Source organism: Festucalex cinctus, chromosome 9 (assembly GCF_051991245.1).
Source record: "Festucalex cinctus isolate MCC-2025b chromosome 9, RoL_Fcin_1.0, whole genome shotgun sequence".
Lineage (NCBI taxonomy): Eukaryota > Metazoa > Chordata > Actinopteri > Syngnathiformes > Syngnathidae > Festucalex > Festucalex cinctus.
In genome coordinates, this window is record NC_135419.1 from 4,906,651 (window position 1) to 4,919,008 (window position 12,358).

At 41.4% G+C, this 12,358-nt stretch overlaps 1 long non-coding RNA gene across 1 annotated transcript in view; it reads right to left on the bottom strand.

Moving 5' to 3' along the window:
- Positions 1 to 539: 539 nt before the first annotated feature.
- The window catches only part of LOC144026137 (uncharacterized), a 42,418-nt gene continuing 30,599 nt past the window's right edge, over positions 540 to 12,358 (bottom strand). Inside the window, exons 3-4 of the long non-coding RNA XR_013285054.1 lie at positions 1,201 to 1,345; positions 540 to 1,105 (exon numbers count right to left, since the gene is read on the bottom strand). This is a non-coding gene — a long non-coding RNA (uncharacterized LOC144026137). The remainder of the gene's footprint in view (positions 1,106 to 1,200; positions 1,346 to 12,358) is intronic.

Below are 12,358 nucleotides of genomic sequence, written 5' to 3' on the forward strand. Positions count from 1 at the left end.
ATGTTTTAGGTGGTGTAAAGTGTACAAATGCTGCAACTTTAGTTGGACTTGTGCAATGAAATTTGCGGAGGTGGGCACATCCGTCTCTCTGTCGGCCAAGTCGTTGACAAATTCTCTCATCTTCGGCGAGTACTTTATGACACAAAATCTCCCAAAAAAAAATAAAAAATACACGGACTGAAGCAGGTTTCGTCAATTTTTGTCCATCAACTAGCTAACTAGGTAGCTATCACACAGTGATGTGCTTTTGCTAGTCCGACAAACTCATTTGAAACAGTATCACATTAATTCGTCAGATTTATCAAAAATCCAGATTGGCCATTCATGTTGATTGATGCCAGCGAATGACTGCCGAATGGATTAAAATCTTACTCATTGCACTTTTCCCCCCCAAAAAAATGTCATAGTCAAACAAATGATAAATCCAATTACTTATAGGCTATAGTGTTTTTTATAGTGTAATTCATATGGTGCTCAAAGCATTTTACAAAGCCTGACATTCAATGATGTTCATTTGGGAATTTATTGCGAGCTAGCTGTTATTTGTTTGATATTTAATGTCATTACATGTGTTCCTGTTTACGCAAAAGAACATCATTTTGCATTACTTCCCTTGTTGTGCCTGATTTAAATTGAACTGTGACTTTAAAAGCAAGGTACATACCAAAAAAGTAATTTTTGCATATTCTTACATCACAAAATCCACTGAAATGTCATTTTAGCCCAAAAAAAAAAAGAAAAAAGTGTTTGCCTTCATCTAACCTGTTGCCGGGGAAGCTTCCTCTTGTCGTGAACAGAGAAAGAACAGCGACACACACACACGCACACGCACCCACGCGCACACACCCTGGGACACACTAAGTCCAAGAGACAAGTGCACAACCTGGAGAGTTAGAAGCGGTGCACCTGTCTTTTCGATTCTGCTCATCCCGCCGTGATGCTTTGATCCATCGCCTCGTACCGCCAGTCAGCGACTCCCCTGTGGGACGGCGGAAGGGGCGACCTCGCATTTTGGAGGCCATTCCGCATTTGATGGTTCAGCGTAGACATGAAATTTGACTTCTTCACCGCCGTGGCGCTAACCTCACGTGGCTGAGCTTTTAAGCTGAAACCAAAAGCATGTTGTTTTTATTTATTTTATTTATTTTTTTACTTATTTGAAATGAATTCAGTTCACTGACGGTGTAGTGGAATACTCACCTGCCTTTGGTGCAGGCAACAGTTCCCACTGAGTGATGAGGTCAACGGTTGCCCGTCTTTATATGTACAGTATCCTGCGACTGACTGGCAACCAGGACAACCCTTTTGCCCAACCTCAATTGGGATATAATCCAGCTCCCTGCAACTGTAAGAAGTACAGAAAATGAATGAATGAAATTAATTCGGTCTCTGTGATTTTTTTCTTATTTAAAATAAATAAATAAATCAACAATTATTCCAGAGTTTGGACTGGGCGTGCTCCCATCCTTGCAATCATTGAATTAAGTCCGGCGCGCGCCGAAACTGTCTCCCTCTCCACCAGATATGTTAAATAGCTATTTTACACCCCAGTAGATTCGTCATTGACTCAACCCTCGGGCATAGCACAAAAGGCTGTTTGTCCATAACTGGTAAATAACAAATTGCCGTTACAAAAACAGAGTCAGAATTGTTGATTGAACTGTCAGGCAACGGAATGCAAATAAAGAAACTCGCAAACTGGCATATGAAATTGTGGTGTTTACTTATGTAATAGGGGTGTGAATTGCCTAGTACCTGACCATTCGATTCGTATCACGATTCACAGGTCACGATTCGATTCGATACCGATTAATCCCGATACGAATGGTCACGATTCGATACCGATTAATCCCGATACGAATTTATAAGTCGATTGTTGCGATTTTTTTTTCATATTTAGAAAATACTAATCAGTAAGCTTGTAGAGTGTAAGATTTATATGAAAATGTATTATTTATTTATCTGAAATTTCAGTCTTATAGAGGTTGTAATGTTTCATGTTTGAACAGCATTAAAATAAAAATATTAAGGCTTAATGTGCCGTTCATATAACATTCTTCCATGCTCAATGTGTGAATCCTAAAAAAATAAAAAAAAAAAAAAAAAAAATCGATTCTGCCGATTATTGAATCGATTCGAGAATCGCGCGATGTAGTATCGCGATATATCGCCGAATCGATTTTTTTTTTAACACCCCTATTATGTAACGTAATTTAATCCAACTTTTCTCTGATTTATTTATATAGGAATCAAAACAGCATTATCATTATTATTATTATTGTGTAAAAGGCTGAAGGCCTTCATATGTTATTCCTTTTTTGAGGCGCTTCTCCTTCCACTAAGCGGTGGGCTGAGGCCACGTATCTGCTTTAGTTTTTTTAGATCAATTATCATTGGTGAGGCAAGAACCGGATCGTTTATGTTTGGAAGTTTATTTTTTTTATTGAATCAGATTTTGTTTGTTGGCACTCATAAATATTGTATATTTTTCCCCAAATCAAGTTGTAAATTTCATTATTCATTCAGGCAAACGCTGCAGACTACTATGTCCGTTGAACCAATAGCACGCAACGCTACAAATCACGTGATGTTATTCTGCCAATCGCAGATGTCGATATGCAACAGCTGTTGGTCACAACAAAAGTCAGCTGTCCGTGGTCACTCTACACGACAAAACTACACAAAATATAATGTGCGAAAGGCGCAGCTTCTACTGTATGTTTGCAGGTAAGTATACACATTTTTGGAAAACACTCGTGATGCTCTTTATATGTTGTATAAAGTTTGGCGATGTAAATGACGAGGAAACGCGTCAACTGTTAGCATGTATGTTAGCATATGTGTTGTTTACAAGTCTTGCTCAAGCACTTGTGAAGCTCAAGAACTGAAGTTATATTTCTTTGTCGCTGAATATTCATCTCGAATTACAATTATGTTCTTCATCACATATAGTGTGGGAGGGAAAACCCAAATTGGTGCAAGCTACCGGTAAATCTATCCTTTTCAGGAAAGTGCAACATCATTAGTTTGTCTTCTTTTATTAAGGAAAGGAAGAATGTGTTGCGTGCTGAGAGGTTGGATCTCAAACTCAGACACAAATAAGATTTTATCTATTTATTCACATTGAGAGGCAGAACCTACGAGTTGTACACAGGAACAGTTGAGCAATAACACACAATTCTCAGACCGTTGAATAGACAGTCAATCACTCTCATTGGTTGTGGCTAGACATGTGAGTACTAGTACTGACGTGGAATTCTCTGATTGGCTGTTGACTCCGTAATTACAGATAGTTCCTGACATCAACAAACCATATAGCATAAAATATCCTTGACATCACATAGCCTAAAGCTAGTTGAAACTGGATGCTGTTACATCAATATCAAAACAGACACGTAACGGGTCGTGAACTCTGGCGCACGGTCATGAACTCTACTCAAACTTAACCCAGGCGTGACCCCAGACATGAGACAAAACCTAAATATTACTCCTGCATGATTCGAGTCATGACAGAATTTAGACATCAGTAACATTTGGGTGGCCTAAATACTGAAAAATACCCTAGAATATCCAAGTGTGATGTTTTCAAGTCTTTTTTTTTTTTTTTTTAACACTACACATGGGCTACTGATATTTAAGTTGTACTGAATATTTCTGTTAAGAACAAGTTTCAACAAGACTCAATATATGACAAAAGGCAAGTTAGACAATGTTAGCTGAGCCGTACTCTGCACATAAATACCGCAGAAGTCTCATTGTATATACAAGTTTGATTTAAAACCTTCCTCACTGGGCACAAATTGGATTCGGGCTGCCTAAACGGATGGTTGAGCGATTAATGACAATGCAGCCTCACAATATATTGAAGCTCATTTCAGTGTGAAATACCCCGCGTCACTCGTAGGCGCTCCACAAGTTGTGTCAAGTGCTCGAGCGAGCATCTCTGACTTTTCGCTCCCCATCACATCAGAAATAAGAGCCCCGAGTCTGGTAGAGAGTCACTCTGGGATTGAATTGCTTAAGCTCAGAAATAACATTGAAATTCCAGTTGAACGATCATGGAGATTGGCGCTCCCAAAACAAATCCCGAGCAAAGGGGAGGAAAAAAAAAATAAAAAATCAGAAGAACTTGTTCTTGGCAGGAAATAAACGGGTAAGTCGAGTGTTGTAAGCTTTAGTCGAGTCGAGTGGAGATTTTCTTAAGCGCGCTGTTTACCCCGTTGGTCTCGACGGGATGTCAAGTTACAGCAATATTTAACAATATTTGGGATATCCGTTTAAAAGAGTAAGATAGAAAAGTGTTGTACGACGCATGATATGTCGTAACTGTTACATTCTAATGTGTATGTGTACAGATTTCAGGGGGGGGGGGAATGCCTCTAAAAGCTTGCTGGGAATTGGTGGAATTGAAGTCTAAAGCAGGGAGAGGTGAAGGAAAAAAAAAAAAAAAAGAGAGGAGATAGCGAGAGGCAACCGAACGTCAGCGAGGGTGAGAGATTTAAACTCAAAAAGCCAACGACACGTTCCAAGATAAATCTCCATTATTGTAATATTACAATGGCGGCGGCGGTGGGGAGGGTTCGGGAGAGAGGTGGCGGTGCGTCTGCTGGAAGGGATTTGACTGAGATCAGCTCAATCCCCAAAGTGCCTGTAAATCTGATGACTCCCTGCAAAAGTTCAATCCACCTTGGCGGGAGACAACCTGACGGGACTCGCAGAATTGCACTGGTGCAAAACCTACCAGGCAGGACAAAAGCAAAAACTATTGTCTTGAAAGTTTGAAGACAAGAATGACAAGGTACTGGATAGACCAGGACTAACACCCCATGCCATGGCATAGAGCCAGGAGTGACACACCTGCCGTTTTGCCTTTGTTGATGTTGTAAAATTATTTCACTGCCCTCTGTTGACTCATTCTTGTAAGAACACTGATTAATGCCACACCATGCTGGGCACCACATTAGACCGTCCATGCTACTACTGATTGGCGTTGTCATTTAGGTGAATTCACGAGCAGGGGTTTGTCAAAGGACACGCTGTGGAGTTCGTCCGAAATGTCTGCTTCAAATAGTTGACTCTCGAATATTTTGGTATTCAGATATTCTATTGATTATTCTATTGAATAATTGGGTATTTGCATAAAAATAAATGAAATATATATACTTTTGCTTGGTTAAAGAATAATCTTACATACAGATGAAAAAAAAATTCCACTTAATAATTAACGGCCTACTTTTTTAAAATTTATATAATCTTTTTTTTATTTTTATTTTTTTTTATTTAAATTTAAACTGCTTTGCGGCACACTACTCTCCTCTCTAGAAACATTAGTCAGCGAGATTTTAGACAAATCTCTCCCCATAGATTTTGGTCAATGAAAAGAAGCAACGTCAGAACCACAGAAGCGATTTTGCCGGCGAAAACAGCACATTTCAGTCAGCCCGGTTTATTAAAAAGTGATCAGAACGCCAACTGTCAGGCTGTCACTACTGAAGTGTGCACAGTCATTTACATCTATTAGACCGGCTTTGAAAAGTAATCAGATGGCTTTCACTAGCGATGCTAACTGCCGCTAAACGCAGGCAAGAGGAGCTGTACAATAAAATATCAGCATAATTAAGCCTTTTTTTTTTTTTTTTTTTTTTAGCGCCCTTAATTGGCGATCGAATGTGTTTTCAGGACGATGTTGTGTTGTAGACATTGGTAGTAACAGTTTGTGACGGCAAAGCGCCCCACAGCTGGAAGGACGCGTCAAGTCAGCCGTTACGCCACGACATGCTGCCGGGAACAACTTCAAAATAAAAGTGTATCAAGGGACTGAAGCCCATATATTATTTGGTAAGGTAAGATTTATTTTGAAGTTGTTCTGCTTCACTGTGTTGGCGCCATGTTACAGTCATGCATTGTACGGCCAACTACTGCTGGGTTTGGCTTGACTACGTTTCCTGGCAGTGTATACGTAAATAAGCGGGTATCTGTGGTGGAAAAAAAATGCTTCGAGCATTTTTCTGAAATGATAATTTGACCCCTGTAACTGACTATGTTCAATTTCAGGCACAGTTCAGACTCTTTGATTTGGTCTATTGTGTTAGACATGTCCAGCTGGTGTCGAGAACTTTTTTTTTCTTCTTTCAGCAATTGATCATCAGTTTGAAGTTTGATGCCATGCTTCACCCATATTATATGTCGTAGACAAATTAGCTTCCCACCTTAGCATCGGCCATCTCAGGTCAAGGATACCAACTTCCAATTGAGGCTCATTTGGGCAAATTCCTCGATAGAGCTTGTCAAGTACATGCCTCGAAATTCAACTAAAATGGCTTCTTTAAACCAAAAGCTTTCAGCTTAGGACCGTAAGACTTTATTTTATCCATATGTTGAGTCGAGAAACTGATGTCTTGGAGCTGCCTACTCAATGAGTTCAGAACACCTTAAATGCAGTTTTCAGGAATGGTGTGGCTCCCCAAAATAATAAATATATCCATCCATCCATTATCTTGACCGCTTACCCCCCCACAAGGGTTGCTGGAGCCTATCTCAGCTGGCTCTGGGCAGTAGGCGGGGTACACCCTGGACTGGTTGCCAACCAATCGCAGGGCACACAGAGACGAACAACCAACTCACAAGCACGCCAAGGGACAATTCGGAGCGCCCAATTAACCTGCCATGCATGTCTTTGGAATGTGGGAGGAGACCGGAGTAATAATAATAATAATAATACCAGCAACTCCAAGAAGGCCTTTAGGCCCTAAAACTAATCCTAAAAGGGCGGGCCATCCTTTTTCAGGGACTAACTCAAATAGTTTAATGCTTGTTTCTGAAAACTGTGTTTAATACTTTAAGGTGCGTTAAGGTGGTCTTAAGAAGCTAGTATGGAAGAAGCAGCAGGGCCTTCATCCAACTTATCTACAAACAGAGTTCTTGTTGAATCCCTTTTGTTTGCTCCACTCTGGCCCGGCGGGGGCTTCTCATTTGGCATTCAAGGTCCAGTTTGACATGTTTGATCTTCACAATACAAGTGCGAATAAAACTTTAGCCGGCGGATTCGCCAGAAAATTCATTCTCTGTGGGGCCCCCGTACCCGAACAATACCCCCATAAGCTCTGACACTTTGTGCTCCTTCAAAGGCCTTAAAAGTAGGGCTGCTTTGTGCTTCCCAAACGAAGGCGGAGGCCGCCTTTTTTCCTTCAGGCTTTGGCCTCGACGAAACCCACTCCCCTCCCGAGAAAGTACAACAGGAACTCTGCAGGCGGGGAAACAAATAAATAAATATATAAAACACCTGAAAAAGTTTCTCTCACATCCTCTTGCGGTGCAAAGCAGACTAAGTGAATGTGTGGCGTCTTATCATCCGCTGCCACTGCAGAGATTAGTGCAATGGGAAAAAAAAAAGGTGGCAAAGGAATGGAAGGAGAGCGAGGGGAGAAAAAAAAAAAGAATAAAAGCTGCTCTCTGCTATGAGAACAGACAGTCGCATTAGCTTCCTAATAAGAAGAGACAGAGCAATACTGAGCCCTGGCGAGGCGCTGGAGAAGCTGCCGCCGCTACAGCCCACCCACGGTGCTCGCTCTCCACCCTCATCTTCCCCTCTACGTCCTCTTCACTTTGCATCGGATAGCTGTGGCTAGCAGGAGAGGCGTGTCACAGGTTGAACTCACATGCTATTAATTATACTCTGACCTGGCTTGCAGCGATAATCTACTTCCACTGCTCAACCGGAGCCCTCCTTTATCGTTAGCAAAGTGCTACTTTTCCGATCACACTATCCGCTATATCAAAGCCCTCCTCCGGATGATTCATGAGAGCTCCATGTTGGGGCGTCCCGATCACACTTTTTGGACCCGAATCAGAGTCACCTGATTAGAAGAGTCCCGATCCGATACCTCGGCATTTTATTAAGAAAATTGTTTTGTTTTTGTTTATCTTTGATATGGACACATCTATTAGTTACTCAAAGGGCTATTATTAACCATTATATTAATAGTTCATAAAAGCTTTATTTTTGAGAACCTACTGCAGCCGTTTTAACCCCTTCAGACCCATAGATGGTTCCAGTGGACATGAAATATTCACGCGTCTAAACCAATAAAACGCATAATTTGGATGATGTCAACACTGGTTCAATATTGGATGTTAACGAACCAATCACAATTGCACTTTAATTTGCATGATGTTCATGTTAAAAACGTTGCATATAAGCTTGTAAGTTTGCGACGTTTCAGCCATATTATCCTGGCATCCACTATAACAACTAAAAACATGATAACCACCCAAAAAAATTCCATGGTGTTCTTAAGTGGGGGGAAAAAAAATCATAAATAAATAAATAAACATAAATAAATACATCAATAAATAAATAAATACATTAAAAAAAAGTCAAAATCAGAAAAAAAAAGAAAGAAATTTTGCCCAGCAGTATAAAAATGCAGGTCTGAACTTCACAACAAACAAAAGGCTGCATTTGAAGAGCAAGCAAGCAAGATGTATTTAATCTTACATTATCCTAACCGGTCTGGACTCGCACCAGCCTAGACTGCCCGCCCGGGCGGGATTTACCAACCCCGCGAAGGACGTCGGACCCTCCTGATTCGCGCTAGGCTAGGCTAGACTAGGCTTAAGCGCCGGGGTCCCTCTGACACTACTGCAGAGTCCCCGGCGGGCGACTCCGCTGGATCCGCGGGGAGGAAACGAAACACTTCCGCTGCCGGATCCGCGGGGAGGACCCGGAGCACGTCCGGTCGCCACAAATGATGGCGGCGGGGCTGCCTGACAGTGAAGTGCAATGTGGGAAAGCGTGCAACGCATCTACTGAATATCCTTTCGACCACATGAAATGCTCACTTTGCACAAAGGGCAAGTCTCCGATTTATACATGAAAGATGATACTAACTTATCATCTACTTCCAAATACCTTGTGCAAGTTACACAAATCTGCCTTTACAAAGATCATTGAAATGTCTGTGAAAAATACTGAAATTACTAGATAGCTAACTAACACCAATAACTAAAATATTTTTTTTTTTTAATTTAAAAAAAAAATAAAAAAAATCTTCTAATACTAATACTGCTTGCCTTTCCATTTTTGCACTTGGCAGAGGTAATAATACTCACTATTGATTGACACTGTCAGAGAGGCAACTTAACACTATGTTGGGCCAACAGCCGGGTTGATGCAGTGAGGCAAAGGGGTGAATTTGATCTGTCAGGCATTGTTTATGGATGTTAGAGGACGTACGAGTGCACCATCACTACTAAATAAACTGTATGATATAGAAATTTGGCTCAGCATGTGTTTCCGTGTGAGTTATTGGGCTGAGAAACTTAGAGGAGATGACTGTTTAGGAGCAATTATGCTCAAGTGCTGCCCATCTATTACGTTTCGCTGTGTATCCCCCCCCCCCCCATTCTCCTCTGGATTGGCACCAACTCTGCCTTTCGCAATGGGCAATTAAAAGTTTAATTAGGCTCAATGAGAAACGGACCAAGCTTTTCTCATTTACTTGCAGAAGGGCGTTATTAGGTTCGCCCGGAACACGTCATGTATAGATCTGCTGAGAGAACACTGTCAATACTTTGATTTAGTGCAAGCTACTGTGGGAAACAGGCAGTGTGTAAGCTGGACTTCAGTCGAATGAATGAGTGAACAGGATGAATGATGGTGTGAATAGATTTTTTTTTTTTTTGGGGGGGGGGGTGAATTCATACATGATGGAAGATGGATGGATGGACTAATAGTGCAGGGAGGTAATGGAGGGTTGGCTGAGCCATGATTCATGTGTTATTTAATGAATGAGTGGGTGAATAAATGAATAGATTGGCGATGGGACAATAGATGGATGTTTGGTTTGAATGGATGGATGGATGGATGGATGGATGGATGGATGGCATTTGTGACAGATTGAATGGCCTTAAATGGAGGGGTCAATATGTTAATATTGATGTATTTGTAGTTGCTTGGATGAATTAATTAATGAATGGATTCATGAATAGATTGATGGACGATGAATGGATTTTATTGGAAAAATAAATGAATGAATGAGTGATGCATGGCTGGATTCATGTATTTTTAAGTGATGGGTGAATGGATATTGTATAGAAGAATGGATGGGATGATGCATGTTTGGATTTTTGGTTGGATTGAAGAATAATTGAACAGTGGAGGTGGGTAGGGGGAAGGAGGGATGTATGGCAAGGAGGCAGATTGGCTGATTGGTTGGTAGGTATCATTAAGTCATCCATTTCTGGATAGATTTTTGTGTGTTTTTTTTCAGTTGGATGAATGAATTAATGGCAGAGGTTGGGGAGGGAGTCAGGGTGGCGAGATTAGTACATGAACTTTTGGATGTATTAATGTGTTATGGTTGGCTGGATTACTGAATGAATAGATGAATGGATGAATGATGGACGTAATGAATGAATATGGGGAGGAGGGATGTGTGCTGGAAGAATACATGGCTGTATGGTTGATCGATGATGAATTAATGCATGAATATATAGATTTATGTGTAGATTTCTGGTTAGATAAATGAACGTATTGTACATTGAACTGAATATGACCCTTGGTGTTTGTGACAATGGGACTAATCGAAACACACCTAATTCCAATGTATTCAAGGTGTGTCTCGATACTTTTGAGAGGCCGTTTTCGAGGGATTTCACCACTTCAATTTGGGTCTCTGAGTGCTGCAGAAAAGCCTCAGCCTGCTTTTGATGATCCGGCCACCTTCAGATAAAGGAATTTAAGAAAAAAGTAGCACTCTCTTTGTTGTTTTTTTTTCTCTTGCTTGCTTTTAAAGGAGAGTAAGTGGAATGCAAAGCAATTATCTACATGGATGTGTCTGCTTTTAACGTCGCACTGGACTGAATACTGATGTGTGCCTTTGAATTTACATTTCCTCACGCTGACGGGATTCTCTCATTCTTCCCCACTAAACTGCTGTGTGTGTGTGTTGTGTGAGGTTCAAGGACTGAGCCTACTGTTGCACAGCCTCAAAGCTGACTTTTGTGTGTGTGTATGTGTGGGTGAGGAGGGGATGAAAGTGATAATATGCTTTCTAGTCAACTGCACTCGCTCGCCGGCCTCTCTCAGGCGGAAAAAAAAAGGGAGGAAGGTTGCCTACCTGTCAGCAGCCGTGAGCGCAATCATTTGCTTAACGACAGCACTCGCAGGCCGACTCGGGGAGACAAATTTGGCGTGATGAGTCGATCGGTATTCAGGCCTCACGCGTGAAGGACGGCATTGGGGGGGGGTTTGTTCCCCTGGCATCATTTTACAATCCGGGTGACGACTGCGCTTAGTTTGCTGCAGCAATCTGCTTTGTCGAGCAAAAAAAAAAAAAAAAAACTCTGCACAAAAAGTCACTTTTAGACAAATGTGACGGCTGCAGTGGTAATGAAATAGCCGAGATGAGAAATGCTCTTATTACAGTGAGGGGTAGTCACAGTGTCATCCTGACCTGATATAAGGGATGAGTGCAATGGGAATTGGTTTAAAAAAAAACAAAAAAAAAACGGAGCAGTTTATTGGATGGATGGATGGATTAAAAAAAATGGTGATCAAAAGTACAGATTTTTGATTGGATCATTTCCTGTGACTGTTCACTATACGTTACCTAATTCTTAAAGATGCACACATCACTTTGACTCATGTTTACAAGTGGATTGGAGTGCGAAGACAGTTCTTGCCATGACTTGCTGACATCAAAAAATACTGTCAGGACAGTGTGATCTTCCCTCATGTCATTCGCCTGTCTGGTGTTGTGACTTGACACCGTGCGGCCATCTCAAATCTTGTTTACATAAATATTCCATTCACCCAGCTTGCTCGTACGTATGTGTGGTGAAGGAGATTCCGCCCAACAACAAAAAAACATCTTGGCGAAAGAGAAGATTTAACCACACTCACACACAAAATGGGGAGTCAAACGCCTCTAGAAACATGAAAAATCAATTTTTTGAGGTTTAAGCCGCGTTGAAATGCTAATTCTTCACCAAAAATATGACGGAAGTGGTGTTTTCCTCCATTCGCCCCTCTCTGAGAAATTCTAGGTCATTCTGCTCTCCAAGTACCAGCCCTTCCCAACCTGAGAAAACGAGCTGTTGGTGCTCTTTGACATCATAAGGTGCGGACCCACCCCCACACCGCTTCTACGGACTAAAACGCACGGCCACTTTGTCGGAAACCTCCATGGGATAGTGACAAAAGTAGCCTTTATCAGTAAACATTCTGTCCAAATGAATTCAAAGCAGTCAATTATCCTTCACATTGCAATGACAAGTCACATAGTGGTTAGTGTGCTCGAAAGCAGCGAGTCCCTGGTTCGAAACCAGCTCCGGTTTGTTTTTTTCCCTTCCTTCT